A 17,908-nucleotide genomic window follows, 5' to 3' on the forward strand; every position below is an offset into this window, starting at 1 on the left:
CCTGAAACTAATGCAATGTAATGCTGTGTGTCAACTACCCTTCAATAAAAAATAATTATCTACAGAAAAAAAAAAGTATCAGAACATATTTTAAAGTTATAAAATTTATGAAAATTGATGCCTCTGAGGAGTGTTGGAAAGGGAACAAGCAAGGTGTTACAGGAATTTAATTCTATTTCAAAACTTTTATTTTGAGAAAGGCAGGCAAATAATGCAAAATGCTATAAGATAAAAATTCTGAGAATGGGGTTATACATATTTTTGTTAGCATTTTTTATATGATATCAATAGAAAAAATTATTTTTTAGAAGTTTTTTTTTAAATGATGATCAATTTATCATTATTAATATAAAATGGTTAGTCATACTTTTCAAGAAGTGCTGTTATTCAAAACTGAAAGGAGTCGTTGACGGCTCACAGGGATACGTGAAGGACTTCTGAAGTGCGAATCCTGCAGTCAGTTACAGGAATAAGAGGCCTGGATTATCGGCCACTCTGACTACAAATGCTTGCTGTCTTATTCATCTGTCAATTATGTGCCACAATCACCTGTATAAAAATTTAAGACTTCTTCCTCGTCTCCTCTTCCTTCCCCTCTTTTTCCTCTTCCTTCCCCTCTATCCTTCTTGAAATAGAAAACATGTTGAGATAAAACTGAACTAAGAAGTAAAAGATCACATTGTTTGAATGTCCTGCCATCTCCTCTGAGCCAGAATATCTCAGGTCACAAACACTACATAACAAGACAATCCAGAGCAAAGTTAAAAAATGTTTATAGCTACTGACTGCATATTTATAAGAAGTAAATCTAAGTTTCAAATTTAAGTTATTTCTGAGCCACCTACATGATTTGGCCATGTTCAGCCATCACCTACAATATGATTTACTGTTTTCTTGACTGATACTTTTTTTATTGGCATATTTAGGTTTTGGATGATATTACATGTCTCTACCAGAAAAAGAACATCTTACAATAAACAGAAGGTAACAGTAAGATGAACATAATAAAATAATGTTATAAATTATACTTAGATGCTATTGTCTACATAAGAGCTCTAAGCAAGAGACCTCTTTTTTCAAAAAGCACAGATTATTAAATACCACCAAAGTGACTTTTTGATATAATTAGAAAGATGACTTACTGAGAGATCCAAAGTAACTTCACATTATATCCACATATCATCTAAACCATTATCATGCTTCTTAAGGCAAACCCTACATTCTGGAATCACTGCTACAGTCCAGTACACTAGAGTATTTGCTATTCTATTTCCCTTTTATGTTTTCTATGATCCTGTATGCTAGAATAGTCTTTGAAATATTTTCCACCTAAAAAGGAATAGGGGCTAAAAACTCTACTATCTATAAAACTTACAAATTGGAAAAGTGGATAGAAAGAAAGATATACACAGAAGGATATACAGCTGACCTTTAAACATATGAAAAGATGCTCAAATCACTTATAATGGGAGAAATGTAAGTTAAAACTACACTGCGGTACTATTTCATATCTTTCGAATAGACAAAAGTCGACAACTAACTTCCCTAATTACTTAAGACGTGTGCCTACATACACTCAGACCATATTTTTCAGTAGCCTCTTATGTGACTTGGGAGTCTCAGGAACCACAGTTTAGTAATTTCTGCTGCTCTTCGCTTGTAGCTCAGATTGGCTCAAATGTTGGTGAGTATGAGAATCCCAGGGAGAACTGACAATGTGATGAGGGAGACCAGGCTGCGTGGTATTTCCACAAACCTGAGCCTCTGAATTCTTTTTTAGCCCTTGGAAGTGATTGTGACACATCACATTTGAGAACCACTGCCACAGCCCTTAGAATTTCCTGCAGAAGTAACAACTTAAAACCAAAACACCTAAACTTAGGAATACTTACTTTTAGGATTTTTGATATGAGAGTCTATTTGAAAACACTCCATTTTTCCCCCTCTCCATAGCACTCTTGAGTGTCAATCGTAGGAGCTACACTTTGTTGCAGTTTCTGAAACTACACTGGAATATGGCTGCCTAACTGTATGTATATATTATACAATAATTCATACCATCTCCAGTATGTATGCTATATTTGGTGAAAACCTTTTCTGGTTTTTTAACTGATGATCTTGGACAGAAACACAATTTTTTTAATAGAGTGGTATGTGTAGATACATACATATGCATACAAACACACTTACATGTCTCCATGAACTAGAACATTACATTTTGGGGAACAGATATATTATCTTATGTATCTTCACAACAACCAAAGTACCTAGGAAATTGGTTTCCCATAGGCATTATATACAGACATATATATAAATGTATGTGTATCTGTGTTTGTGTGTGTATATCACACACATACAGGTAAATAAATGTCTGTATATATGTCTGTATATATATACATAAATATATATATATAAATATAGACATTTGTATGTGTGTATACTTATACATTTATATTTATATTTATATTTGAATAAATGATCCCTGAATCTCTTTCATCCAATACCTCAGAGATTTCTGTTTATATTCAAACTCAATGTTTGTCAAATTAAATGTATATATTTATACCCCGTCCCAGAGCAGAAGTCATAGAGGCAGAAGGATATCCCTATTCTGCTTCTCAGCCTGTGGTATTATTGAAGCTCTCTCTCATTCTGAAACTGTTTTTCCTTCTTCCCTGGTGTGAAACTGAACATTTATTTTCATTTTCATTTCCAGTTTTGTTCTTCAGTAAACCAGATACTACAACTATCACTAGAGAGAAGTGATTCTCAACTAGGTTGAGAAGATTTTGCCCCCAAAAGGACATTTGGCAAAGCTATTGTCAAGACAGGTGTGTGTGTGTATGCTATGCCATCTAATGTGTAGTGCCGGGAATGCTACAATGATCAGAACAACTCCCCATATCCATGAAATGTCACATACAAAATGTCAATGGTGCTGTTTCTGAGAAACTCTACCATAGAATAATAGCCATGTGCTGGGCATCCTGTTTTCAGATTGGACCATGAGTAGGTGAAAGTACAATCTTTAACACAGCTCAAATTTATTCAGTCTTCCTCATTTTTATAACCACCTCTCCTAACCAAATCACTGCCACCTTTACCTGAACTATTACTAGCACATTCTCCACACATAACCATAACTCACTGCATGCCCCTTGACAGTTAAAGCTTCATGCCTCTCATTGCCCTTAGAATAAAATCAAATTTTTATCCATGAACTATAAAGCCTTTTGTGATGTGACTAATATCTATATCATTTCTGCCACCCTTATTTCAATATAAACTTCATGAGGAAAGATACCATATAATATCCTCCTTACTGTCATGTTCCCATATTTCGCTCAGCATATAGTCATAGATGATTATTTAATAAAGGAATGACCCATAGAAATATTAAATATATTTAGAACAGAATGGAAGTGTTCCAGCATATTGTGATGCTCAGACAAAAAGTATGTATATTAAAAAGAAAATATAGACCATTCACTGAGAATAAGACTAAAGCAATTCATTTTCAGAGAAGCAAAATTAACCTTTCCTAAAGTGATTCCATTTGGAAATCTAGATCAGTGTTCAACAGTGCAAAGTCTCAAAATTACAACTCAAAACAAATCAAATCATTGGAAGTAGTCCCATTTTTAATTAAACATCATCTCTACACCTGGATCCACTGCATACCCTGTTTAGTTTGTTAATTATGTTGTGTGAAGAGTACAGCAAGGCACTCATCCTGAAAGATTTATTGACAAACAATGTAAATTCTGTATTTTGGGGGACACATTGGGTGTACTTGAGACAAAAGAGATAATTGGTCTATTCAAAGCATTTTAGTTTCATTTGTTCTTTACTTGCAAATATGTATGAACACAAAAGAAATAATTTTGTTTCATTTCTATTGATACGTCCACAGTGTAAGCTAAATTGTGTTCTTTGTTCCTTGGAAAGAAACAACTTTCAGACCATTGAAAGAAGTTTGTCTTGTGCAACTGAAGCCAAATAAACTGTCAAGCTAGCATAAGAAAATATTATGTGCCACTATGCCAGTAGTGATAAATAGTGATGTACACTCAAAATTGTCCATTGGGGCTGAAAAACAGAGGTCAATGAAAGCACTGGCTTAAAATTATTGTTATTTAATAAGAACTGATTTGAAAATTAATTCACTTTAACCCCTTTCTAAAGGGAAAGGAATTTTTTTTTGATACATGAAACGAGGTACACTTTTGGGGGGAATGAAAACCACTTCAATTGTGTTTAGGTTACTTCCTATTTAATTCTAACAATTATAGCAGAACTTATGGAAATAAAGTTTTACCTATTCCAAGGGGTGTAAAGTCAGAGACTACCAAGACACTTGTCCTGGAAGCTCTTCAGCAGATGAGAGATGGTAGCACTAAGTTACCGGTTCACCAACTTGCACTCCTTTCTTTGGTAAGCACTGATGAAGGCTATTTCTCAATGTATCTTTTCTTTTTCTCTCTCTTTCTCTTTGATTAGGGAAATTTTGATGAGGACAAACTGATTTATATAGTATTAGGGATTTGCAGAATATGGATTTAAAGTATATGATACTGTTATATTGCTTACCAATTTCTTCAACAGTGGACAAAATCATAGGTGAATCTTCTCATTACAAAGGACATGACTGGTTCTCTTCTCTTCATTGGTTTGCAAACTATTTTTTCACATGCATATGTGCAACTGAAAAAATAAAATAATTTAAAATAAATTATAAATGTCCTAATAAATGGAAACTTTTCACAGTCCATCAGAATTGGAGAAGGAGGGATTTGTGTGCTATGAGTATTTTGGTCAATGAATGCTTTTCCTCTCCTCAAAAGAGATGATAACTTTATTTCCATTGACTATTACACTGTGAAGCATATCACTAAAATGATATTGTAGTGACTATATTATATTCATAGATTTGTATTTTCCTGCAGGTTAATAGTTAAATATTCCTCTTTTCAAAGTTATTTTATGGGGACTTACTATTTTCCCTCTTCATTTACTTGATTACTTGATTTCTAAAATAATTTGAAGGGACCTGAAGATGAATTATACAATTCTCTACAATATTTTCATAACCAATACAGAACAAAGATTTTCTTAAATGAATAAAAGGGAAAAACGTAAGAATACTTCTTCAACCAATACTCACAATTACACAAATGTTCTCAACAAGCACCAGTGAACTTGAGTGAAATTACATTCTTTTCTCTAACAGATCTCTATTACCACTGTTCTTGACAAAGTTCAGAAATGTTCTGGAATACCTCCCTTTATACAGTGGTAACAACAATAGCAACAAAAACAAAACAGAAAATTTCCAAGGAGGGAAATACTTGGAAGTAAAAATAGTATTTATAATTCACAGTAAGTGAATAGAGTACCCAGAGATTTTCACACAATGAATAATGTAATACAAGCTTGCAGAAAAGTTAATGCACAGAATGTGCTCCCATTGACATTATTTCCCACTTGGCTCCACTTTACAATTTAAACATGATTTTCTATGTAATCTTCTTTGATATATATCTTTTATTTGCTTAACATAGCACAGTAATTATATTCCTATGTAGCTGCTATTCATGAGAATTTAGTTTCATTCCTTCAAATACAAAATGGTAATTATTATTTTCACAGTTTTGAAGATCTGTGAACCTAATTTACTCCTGTGCTATCAAGATTAGGGTACATTTCTTTTTTCTTTGTTTTACCCTTTTTTTTCAGTTTTGGTATCCACATCCATCTAAAATGCTACTGCATATAATATTTCTTTTAATTGAAGTATCATTGATAAACAATCTTACATTGGTTTCAAATAATTATAATATTTTATAAACCTTTTAGTCAATATATGGTGAACATTTTTCATATCATCAAATGAGCTTCTACATTAATCATTTAAAATAACGTCATAGATTGACCAACATGTAGAATCCCATATTTCTCTTATTTTGGCATTTATGAACTTTTCTTGTTATTTTAAATAATGTGATAAAAATCCTTAAAACTTGCCAGTTTTAGCAGTAAAATATCATGTCTTGTCATATATATATTATATAAATAATATATAAAGAGATATAATTTTATTTACATAGTTTATATGTGTATCACCTGAGAAGAGTATGTAAATCTATCATTGATCGAAACTAGGTGCCATGTTTTAGAAAATGCACTGTCTTCTTTTGTTCCTCATATTAACCCCATAAAGTAGACATTTTGGTTCACATCTGATACAAGGGACCAAGGCTTATAAAGACTGAGTCCTCTGCCCTGTGAGCAAAGTTAATAAGCATTGGAGTCAGCTACATTACCTAAACATGTCGGCTTCATTTCTATAATGGGGTGCTGATAGTTTTCTAATTAATTTATTGGAGCTGTTTACATATTAAACAGTTGAATTCACTGTGCACACCAATTACTATTGTATACACATAGCAGTGTGTTTTTTAATTAAGCTTTTTATTTTAAAATAATTATAGATTCACATGAAGTTGTAAGAAATAATTTAGAGAGATCTCATGTGTCTTTTACCCAGTTTCCTCCAGTGATAACATTTTGCAAACCTATAGTAAAATATGGCAACCAGCATATTGACGTTGATTCAGTCAAGATACAAAACATTACAAGAATCCCTCAAGTTGCCTTTTAATAACCAAACACTTGGTGGGAGGAATAGGGAAAAAGTATTTCTACCACATCTTCTGGGAAACAGAAGTCAGTCAACATTTTTTAAAAAATTGTTCATTTAAATTATTTTTATTTTTATTGAAATACATTTGCTATACATTATATTCATTTCAGGTGCACAAGACAGTGATTTGACAAAAATTACATTCTTAAATGCTCACCATGATAAGTATAGTTACCATCTGCCATCACAAAGTTATTATAATATTATTGACTATATTCCCTATGCTGTACTTTCATCCTCATGATTAATTCACTTTATAATTGGAAGTTTGTCCCTCTTTATCCCCTTCACCTATCTCACCCATCCCCCTATACCCATCCCTTATGGCAAGCAACAGTTTCTTCTCCATGTTTATGAGTATTGTTTTTTGTTTTGTTTTGTTTGTTTTTTAGATTCCACATGTAAGTGAAATCATATGATATTTGTCTTTTTAAAAAGCCTTTAACATTGAGTCAAGTGTCCCAGGAATTACAGGGGAAATAGGACTTAAATAATGTCTATATAAAGCATAAGGTTTGCCACATTTAAAAACTGATCTTGAGGGCACCTACCAGGAGTTATCATCCGAAGTCCTTTTCTGCACCCATACATTAGAATGAAATTCAATAGGCTGGATGCTAATGGGAGCTGGTGTAAAACGGTCATCAAATATTTTGCAGCTATAGGGAAATGAACCACATAATACCCTATACTCATAATACTAAATTTGGAAACTGAACAGAGGCATTTATATGTATTATCTACCATCTAGGAAATCTAAGTCAAATTACTTTATAACTCTGAGCCTCAGTTTACTCCTTTGTAGAACTGAAAAAAACAACTAACTTCCAAATTTATTAATATTCAGTTATAATAATAATAGTAAAATATTGTATCTACAGTATATATAAACAACTCAGGTGATGGATGCTATTCTACTCATTAAGCAAATTACCAGATGAAGAAACTGAGGCATAAATGACTTTGTCTAACATGAAATAGATTCTATGTGATGGGAAAAGAGAACCCATGATTGTTTTCCTCCAGAGCCTTACTCTTTTCACTTGATAAATGAGAAAGCATTCTGCTAAATGGACCCATTGAATAAAATATATGCCTCACCCAGGGAAGAAAAAATGCATGAGGGTGTTTTAAGAGCCTGTTGTTCCCAGAGAAAGGCCAACAGGTATTTACACATTATAGACTTTGTCACTAAGGAGAGAGGTTAGGAATAGAATCCATTGCTCCAATCTATATCCATTGATTGTCTAGTACTTGCCAGTGACTCTTACAAGCTCTGTGAATGTGGATAATAATTCAAGGCTTAAGAAACAGCAAGTGTAAAAGAATTGTTGGGAAAGTCAGTCCTGTACAAACAACTTTTGATCTCCCTCAGAATGGGCCTTGGGCTTGGAACACTTCCTCAACAAGAGAAAGAGAACTCACAGCCTGTTCTGGGCTTGGGCTTTTGTGTGGGAATATTTTTCTCTGTTTCGGACTCATTGTGTATCCTTTGTTCTGCCTACGCATTTGTGTGATATGTGGCACCAGGATAACCCCACTACTGTATCTGTGGGGAGGGTGCTCCTTTGTTCTGTGACACAGGAGGGAAGTATGCAGGCCAATGGCCCTGCACTGACTGCCGGGAGAGACCTGCTTGCCCAGCACTCAAGACTGGAGCTGCCTGTGCTCTTTTTCTTCTCTGTGTGAGTAAAGTGTTGTTCCACCTGGTGCTTGACTGTGTTGTGTTTTCCTTGGTGACTCTGATACCAAGATGCAGTGTGTAGAACTGCTCAGATTTCTACTCCTGATAATAGATAAGAGATGCCACTTGCTCAACACTCACTCAGACAAAAAGAAAGGAAATGGCAGTGTGGGGGGATTGCCATAAGCGATAGGGTAGGTGGTGAGGTTGGAACACTTGAGCAGAAGTAGTATTGGCCAGGCTGGGATAGGACATGGTAAGGCATCTGGATTTCAAAGCATGTTGACAAATAATATCTGCATATTTTAATCAGGGAAATAACCTCATTGACTTGAATTTTGGAATGATGACCTTTGGCTGTTAATCGAAAGGGGAGAAAAGAGGAAGGAATGCAATAATTTAGGAGGTGGTATCGCAGTAACACAACTGGTCATTAGCCTTTTCTGTTGAGCTCAGAGTACCAGAAGGAATTAGATCAGTCTACTTACATGGGGTGACTTGCTCTATTTATATTATGTATAACAACAAATTTTACAACTCATCTTTAATGAGCACTAACAATGCATTAAGCATTATTGTAAGTACTTCACATTTATTACCTTATTTAATCCACTCTCTGAGGTAGATGCTGTCATTACCCCATTTTATAGATGAAAAATTCAAAGCACAAATAAATTATATCACTTGCTCAAGCTCATGTAACTAACTGGTGGTGAAGCCAGGATTTAAACTAAAATATTGGCCCCAGAGTCTAGTCTCTTAATTAAGAGTTATTGTTACCAGTGATGGGCGTTTGTCAGGAAAAAAGAAATGACATTCCAACTTAAGGATGAGAATTATGCAAGATGAGCTTGAGCTTTCCTTCTAATTCTGAGTCTTGTATTTTTAAAAATAACTAAAAAACTATGAGGCATGCAACTTAATAAAATATTCATGCAAATAAAACTATTCATGCAACTGAATAAAGATTCTCTGCTGATTTACCTTTTCTAAGTAAACACAGTTTTAAACTATATTTCCTTTTGGGCTAATGTAAGCAAATTTTATAAATTAAAAAAAATTTATAAATAATCTTAGGAGACATAATTATTTCTCATATTGCCACTAGGACCACTATATTTATTTATTTTTATTAAAACAAGAGTCTTTGGAAAGGCAATAGAGCTAATACTTGAGCAGTAGTTTTTGCTTAAAATACCTTGTTTTTCCTTATACCATTACATTTCTTCCATACCCATTTTTTTTGGTTCTTGGTAACTACATCACCCATGTCTTTAAGAGCTGATAAGGAGGACAAGAATATAGCTGTCAAGTTGTCACAGTTAGACTACAGATTCCATTAGATTTTCCTACTAGAACATAAGCTCTTCTAGAGAAATCAAGCATCAGTATACAGTTAACATTTTTTTTGCTTTTATGTAACTCTGCACTATGATTTTAGAGAATATATTATTCTCTAGTTATATATTCCTAGGTTATGATTTTATTATTATTTACATTGTAAACCTCATACAGCCGAAGTCTCTCTTTTTTTTTTTTCTTTCTGGCTTTCCACAACAATCCATGTTTATTGAGTAATAGATTTGAAAAGCAAATAATTAAGGAATAATTAAGGAACTAAGAGGTAAGACAGAATTCACGAACCTGAGTGCTCACATGAGTGAGGTAGTGTCAGAGAAATGGCTTTGAGTCATAAATCTTGGACAGGGAATAATCTGTAACCAATTCAGGCAGAAAGATTAGTGGATGAAATGCGGGAGAAGGTTTAAATGGGTAACAGTAGACACACAACTATATACTTTAAAGGGACGGGTCTGGATATTGAAAGTGAGGAAGAGAGATATAACTCAACAAAGATCCTTGACTATAAAAAGCAATTAATAATGAATTACGAAGCTATTAATCATGGCTAAAGCTACAACATAGAATTCCTGCTGGACTAAATGAAACCCAGTCAATAAATATTCACAAATTAACATGTGCCTAGAACTTTGCTAAACCATGTGAAATTCACACATTTAAGATTGGCTTCTGGACTTCAAGAATGTCATAACCATGTACAGAAGAGAGAAATATCCAACAGCATCTGGGGACATGTAAAGTCAGAGACTGAAGAGATCTAAACGCATAAAAATTTAACATGGTAAGTGGGGCTGGGTCTGATGGTGCAACAATAAAACCAATAGCCAATAGCCAATGTATTAAGGTAGAAAAAGTCCACAATTACTTCGTTTGATACCATATTTATATTATGAGAATATAAAAAGGTCAGAAATTGAATGCTATAGTGAAATGTTGGGTTTGACAAATGTTTTCTGAATATGAGGTGTGATTCAATAAATATTTATATGCTAATTATTTCCTAAAACTCAGAGTATTATTATCTTTTTCAAAAAAAGCCTCACAAAAGGAGAACATAAATACTAACATAGGTTCACTTGTTAAATTAAAACTTGATGTTAAACTTTTGACTAACGTTTCATTATTTTAATCATATCACAGCAAGGGCAACCATGGATAATTAAAATAATTTTTTTTGCTTTGGCATACACCATATATTGCACACATTATAAATACTTAAACTGAAATTCCACTTCTTACAAGCTATTATTTTATTTCCCGTACATCACTTTAAAGCATAACAATGACATGAGTAAAGTGTTCTTATCCTGTAGATTATGGGTCTAATTTTTTAGGCATGCAATCTTAAATGGATTTTCCTTAATGATAAAATATAACTTAATTTGGTTTAAGATAAAGGTGCGGGGAGAGGGTATGTTACCTGACCTTATACCGAGTGTATCTGTGGAAAAGGAAAGGAATAATTTCTTCAATTTGTTTGCTTTTGTGCTTCTATATCCTAGTGCCAAAATATGCCTGATCTTGTACTAGTATATTACCAGAACTGGGTGCATGCAGGAACTCACTCTTTTTTTAAAATTGTACATTGACTTTTATTTTTTTATTTATGCTTAGCTTTTTACATTATACATCAATAAAAGAGCACAGATCATAATGATGTACCTCAAGGAATTATCAAAAAGTGAACACACAGGTAACCATCAGTCAGGTCAAGTCACAGAGCATCCTAGCACACAAAAGCCCCTCTCCCACTCACTTCAGTTACTAAGCTCGGCCTCTTCCACAAGGTAATGGTAGCACTGAACAGAAGTTGTTTAAGAAATGAGGTTATGTGATCAACACTTAAGTTTTCATAAATGAGCAGATAATTGTTCCCAAACCATTTACCTTATCAATTTAAAATGTTTCATTTATCAGTTAATGTCCTTTTAATAGCTATCATTTTAAATGTGTTTATTTCCAGTATCAATATTGCATTTATTAATTAATCAAATTAAAGGTATTTCAGTATATATTTTGGAAAATCTCTGTGTATGACTCTCCTTTTCTGAAGATACCTGAATATGCTTGCAGAGGTATTAATCTAACTGAAATTTTCAAATTTAAAAAAAAAGTATGAATTTTTATCATCTGATGAATCTAGATTAGATTAATTAAAAGGAACATTGATTTATTTCCAGAATGGAATCATCCCAGTCATAACCTTTCTGTCCCTACATATTCAAATTCTTTTTCATGTACTGCTATAAAATTTTGTAGTTTCCTTCATATACCCACTTTAGACTTGTTATTATTTTTAGAGATTTTAAATTTGGATTTTACTTTAGGTAGGATCTTCTATGGTTATTTTATTTTTAAACGTGTTATTTTTCCTAAGAAAATTATAAGCAGCTATGTATTGGAGTTTTCATTAATTCTACTAGTTTCAAGACTACTTCATCAACAAATGCTATTATATTAATAATTTTATTAACTGAATAAATGCTATTGATTTTTAGAGAAAGAAAGTGTCATGCTAATTGGGAAAAATGCCACTATAAAAAAATATATTCTAGGAACAATACTCTCTTTATTCTAGGCCTCATTATCATCATCCATGCAGTTTTGCCAATATTTCACTAAAACTCTGAAGGTTGAGATAAGAAAACACAAGATTTTCATATTTTTCAGTAACATCCTTCTTTAGGTATCCAGTAAGGATCCTCTTTAATGATCTGAAACCATTTTTTGGGTGTTCAGGTATGACTAGAAAATTTGAACATAAACATTTATGAAAAAAACTAAATTATAAATAAGATTAGAGAGAGTTAAAGGGTGGAAATAGATTCAAAATTGTCTGGCTCACCTGAATGAAGTCATTGCTCTGAGAATTTAAGGTTGAGAAATTTGACTTAGATCAGGTAACTGCTCTGAGCTGAATGCCCTGGAAAGCTGACTAAGAGATGGAGAGTGATCTGAAAAAACATTTATTAGGGAGTATTCTTGGGATCAACATAGATGAGAAGGAAGCAGGAATGGCAAAGAGAGAAGCTAGCTGCAAAGTGTGATGACAAAGACCTCGGCTGATTCCATGGAGGGCTTTGAGACGAGGATGGTCCCTCAACACTATTCTGCTGTCACGAGGGGCTGTGTCTCTGTACTCCTGCATGGAGGAATTACAGGGTGGCAACTGTCCCCCGGAAAGAGGCATGGCTTTGGGCAAAGAAGCTCTCTTCAGCTGAGGGAAATTTCTAGTAGGAACTGACAGCTAAGAGCTGTCTGCTAGCAGCAAGTACATGAGCTGTGTGGAATAAGGCCATCAGGACTGGAGGGGCATCTGGGCAGTACCTCCAACCTCCACTAATATACCTTCCATGTTATCATGGGAAGTCAAACAGCTGCTAGAAGAATGAGTCAGAGAGAATCCTAGAAGGTAGGTTCCAAGCTGGCAAAACAAATCTTGGATGAAACTTAGGGTTGATGACACAATGATGAGTTGAATGTCACATGGTACAATGTCACACTATACAAGAGTAAAGTCTGGTGGCAAGTCTTCATTTGTGCTCTATCTCATCTGAACATTTGTTTCAAATATTCACTGAGCATATAAGTATCAGGTATAATGTTAGATGATCTATATGCATTGTATCATCTAAGGGCATAATCACATATTTGTAAAATTTATAGATGATCTAATCAAGAGAGGGCTAGCTATTCCTCTCTTGATTAGACTGATTCACACACATGAACTAATTTTTATTTTCTCTGAACCAAACAGCTTAAATTATGCCAGATAAAAAACTTAGAAGCAACAGTAAACCCAACACAAAATATACCTTTTTTTCATTTGAAAAGTAAAATAAAACAATTATGGAAAAGTTAATGTACACATGTATGTGTGAATGTGTGTGTGTGTGTGTGTGTGTGTGTGTGTGTGTGTGTGTGTCTGTGTATCAGACTAGAAAGGTATCACTAAAATTTAAGCTACGTAAATCAGAAAATTCTGCCAAAGAGATAATATGTTTTAGGTCATTCAGGGTGTTAAGGAGATGTTAGAAAAACTTAGAGGCAAATAGGCATCAGACAGGGAAATACACCAGATTACCTCTGAGGTCTCCTCCAATTCTAAAGATCTGTGATTGCAATTAACAACTTTATGACCATTAAAAAAATGTTTAATATAGTCAGTCAAATGGCTATTCAGTAATATGCCACTAAATTGTTCCTCCAAAATGAAATGAATGTAAAAACTTCATACATTAATGATGAATATTTGTACACCCTATAGCATAAGAAGGATACCTCTTCAAAAAAGGTGATTCAGAAGACTTTTTTTTTTTTTAATTAAATTTCCTAGATTTCTTTCAGGAGAATCTGGCAGTGGTGAGGATCGTTTTGGAGATATCTGATTTTATATCATTTATTTAAATATCTTTAAGATACTTATTTTTCTAATATAATGTGAAAATATGGTCATTTTAGAAAACTTTAAAAATTATCCTATAAAACTTTAAGATATAAGTAGAAGAAAATAAAAATCATTTATGAACAGGTAACAACCATTAATATTATGGTACATTTTAAGTATTCTATAAATTCTAATTTTGGGAGGTACATATTTCTCAACATACACATTTTCTTCAGTTTTAAATCAACGTTATTGCAGGAACACTTTCTAATGTCATTACACATTTCCATAATTTTAGTGGTAGTAGATAATTTCATTCTTTCATCTTTACTTTTTAGTTTGGAGAGAATCAGAAAACTCTTTGACCATCTCATGAAAGGATAGATCCCTTCCCCAGAAAATGTAAAGGTACATAAAAGTTGAATAATATTTCTAGGATGCATGGATCTCCCTAAAGATAGAGTCCCAGTTTAAGAAGCCCTGGTTCTAAAGAGACTGTTGCTTGTTAATGCTCTGATTCATGCTTAGCACAACATGGGATCACATAGGCTACTAAGCTCCACTAAGGTATATTAGGAATAAATTCAGGAGATATATTCTATTCTTTTGAACACAGTACATGTTCAATGTATTACATTTTTCATTTTTGTTTTCATCATTATTATTTTAAACATTTCTATTTGCCTAATACCTCTAAAACATACTAAAAATTATGTGTATGTGATTTTGCTGGGAAGCAGGCCCATAGCTTCCTATAAAAAATTTGAAGTATTCTATGCTCCAAATTAAGAACCCTTTCTTTATAAGAAAAAACTATGACTTGTACAAAATTTAAGCTTTGTTGCTACAAATTTTGAATTACAAAATGTTTCTACATGAAATGGCATCATCGTTACCAAAAGAGAAGCACTGTTGGTATACCTAATAAATCTAGAAGTTTTAATATTGTTTACTAATACAAATTAAGGCAGCTAATAGCTTTATATTCTAAGAATAAGCAAAACTGATACAGGACAGACTTAATTTGATACTACGTGACGTATAAAATTGTGGATTTTTCTTCTTTTTTTTTTTTTTTGCTTTATTTCAAGTACTTTCACTGAGATGATTTTGGAGGTTGTATAAAACAGTGGCTAGGAGTATCTGCATCGGTTTTCAGAAAGACTTGGAATCAAACCTCAGTTCCTCTGTTGGCACACTGCACCTGGGTCTTCATTGCTTCATCTGTAAAATGGGCTTGGTATGTACACGGCAGCCTGGCCTTACAAGTAAATATTGATAATGCCTGGACTATATGGAGTACTTTGTCTGGCACATGGAAAATATCAAGCAAGGGAAACTAAATTATTCCTGGAGAGAGAAAGGCAATGAAACTCAGAATGGTTGTTTTAGTGCTTCCAGTACCAAGTGTGGAGTAATAAGTGTGTGAATAGCTGAAGTTTATTTTAATATTAAACTTATGAATTGCAATGATCATGTTTTAACCTGCCCATGATCCCCAAGGTATAGTATTTGCCACATACTTCTGATCATGATTTCCTCTTCTTTTTTTTTTTTTAATTTCATTTTACTTCAAAAGAAGAGACTGAGGAACACAGTATGTATTTTTGCTGGTTGACTTATGGTTTTTATCTATTTCAATAGGTTGTTTTTAGCTCCTGGAGGGAAATACCATTTTAGGGAGGTGGTATGCTTCTCTGGAAACCTCTGTTATCACACCTGTATGTTCTTGAATAAAGATGCTCTAAATTTAGACTGGAGGAAAATGTGTGATTGATGCCAGATTGTACTGGTGACTCATAATTTGTAAATCTTACAACCTCTTGACATGACTGAAACAATATCAACAATACAACTATGAAAACAGGTCTCTAACAGAATCAGATGGCAAAGAAATGTTTCTTACAACAGGTAGACCGCACTTGTTGATGAGACTGATCACTCCTTCTGTGGTGCTGCATTCTTTTAATCTGCTGATCTATCTAAATTTGCCTTTTTACTCCTAGGGTTGCCATCTGGGGGGATCTGTGCTGGTTCATCAATTTATCCAATCATTCATCAGCTATTGAGACACTAGATCATTGTCTGGTGTATATTAGACACTCAAACTACTTGGCAAGAATATAACACAGACCAGGCAAAGTGTATAAGGATAGGATCGTAGACAAGAAAGCTTGGCTCTCAAAAAACTTACCATCTAGTAGTGGCACATACACATTAAAACAATTATATCCCTGGAAAAAAAATATCTTCTGCAATTATGCTAAGTATGTTAAAGGATATTTACAGGCATACCTCAGAGATATGTAGATTCGGTTCCAGACCACTGTAATAAAGTGAATATTGCAATAAAGTGTGTCAAATGAATTTTTGGTTTCTCAGTTCATATAAAAGTTTTGTTTATACTATGCTGTAGTCTATTAAATGTGTAATAGCATTATGTGTAAGAAGACAATGCACATTGATTAAAAATACTTTATTGCTAAAACATGCTCATCATCATCTGAGCTCTCAGTGAGTCAATTTAATCTCTGATTATAGATCACCATAACAAATATAATAATAATGAAAAAGTTTGAAATATTGTGAGAATTACCAAATGTAACACACAGACACAAAGTAAGCAAATATTGTTAGAAAAACGACACCTTTAGATTTGCTTGATCTAGGGTTGCCACAAACCTTCAATTTGTTAAAAAGGCAGTGTCTGCAAAATGCCATGAAGCAAAGCACAATAGGTTTTAGGCCTGTATAGGGTGCTGTGGAAGATTTCAGCAGGTACCTACTCTAAGGGTTCAAAGAAAGACATTTTTGAGGAAGTAAAATTTTAGCTAGAGGTTGCTGCTGTATAAACTACATGAAGAAACAAATTATATACATGAATGAAGCTGGGTTACAAGTGCATCTGCATTTATACAGGTCCTAAAGTCTCAGAGCTCATCTAAAAAGGTTATTCATGAGCTAGTGGTTCCAGAGGCCATGTACAAACATGGACCCAAACGCTGACAGATACGCATTTTAGAAGAGATAACTGAAACTGGATTCTATGTAATCTTGCCTCTAATGCCTAAAATACCGTGTATATAACACAGAAGTTTGAAACCTATTTTTTTTTTGCAGCTCCTTTATTTGTTTTCAGAAATTTGTGTAAATAACCAAATTTAAGCAATTTAGTTGTGTTAGATGGGGATTAGAAGCCTTTCAATAGTTGTTTTATGAGACACATTTCTCCTCTTTATTTTCTATTAGTTTTATTCTCTTTTATGTTTGACATGAACTTCGGAATTTAAAAGTTACCTTATTATGCTAACTCTGCAATCTTTATGAGCTCTGAGAATCAGTTTATAAAATACACACGATTTATATACTCAATCTAAAGGATATTTCTCAAAGTATTTAAAAATCAGATACAACTAAATATCTCCTATAATAATATTCTAGAAATATTATATTTCCAGAAAAGAATGCATAAAATTAAACATCTATTTGAAATACAATTCATTGTAAGATTTTCCTGAAATTACTATTTATAAATATTGTTGCAGCATATGAGACAAGATATATCTCATTTTTCAATTTTCTAATATTTTTAAATAGATATTTTATTCAATTACATTTTCAGAAAATTCAGAAATAGCTTATTAAGTTATATGAGAAAAACCTGTGGTTTTGAAGATTTCAATGAAATTGTAGATTACTTTTGAAGACAAATGACTATTTTTATGTATTGATACAGACATAGGTTTCTTCATTTTCTCATTTATGTTGTTCA

Source organism: Manis pentadactyla, chromosome 1 (genome assembly GCF_030020395.1).
Source record: "Manis pentadactyla isolate mManPen7 chromosome 1, mManPen7.hap1, whole genome shotgun sequence".
Lineage (NCBI taxonomy): Eukaryota > Metazoa > Chordata > Mammalia > Pholidota > Manidae > Manis > Manis pentadactyla.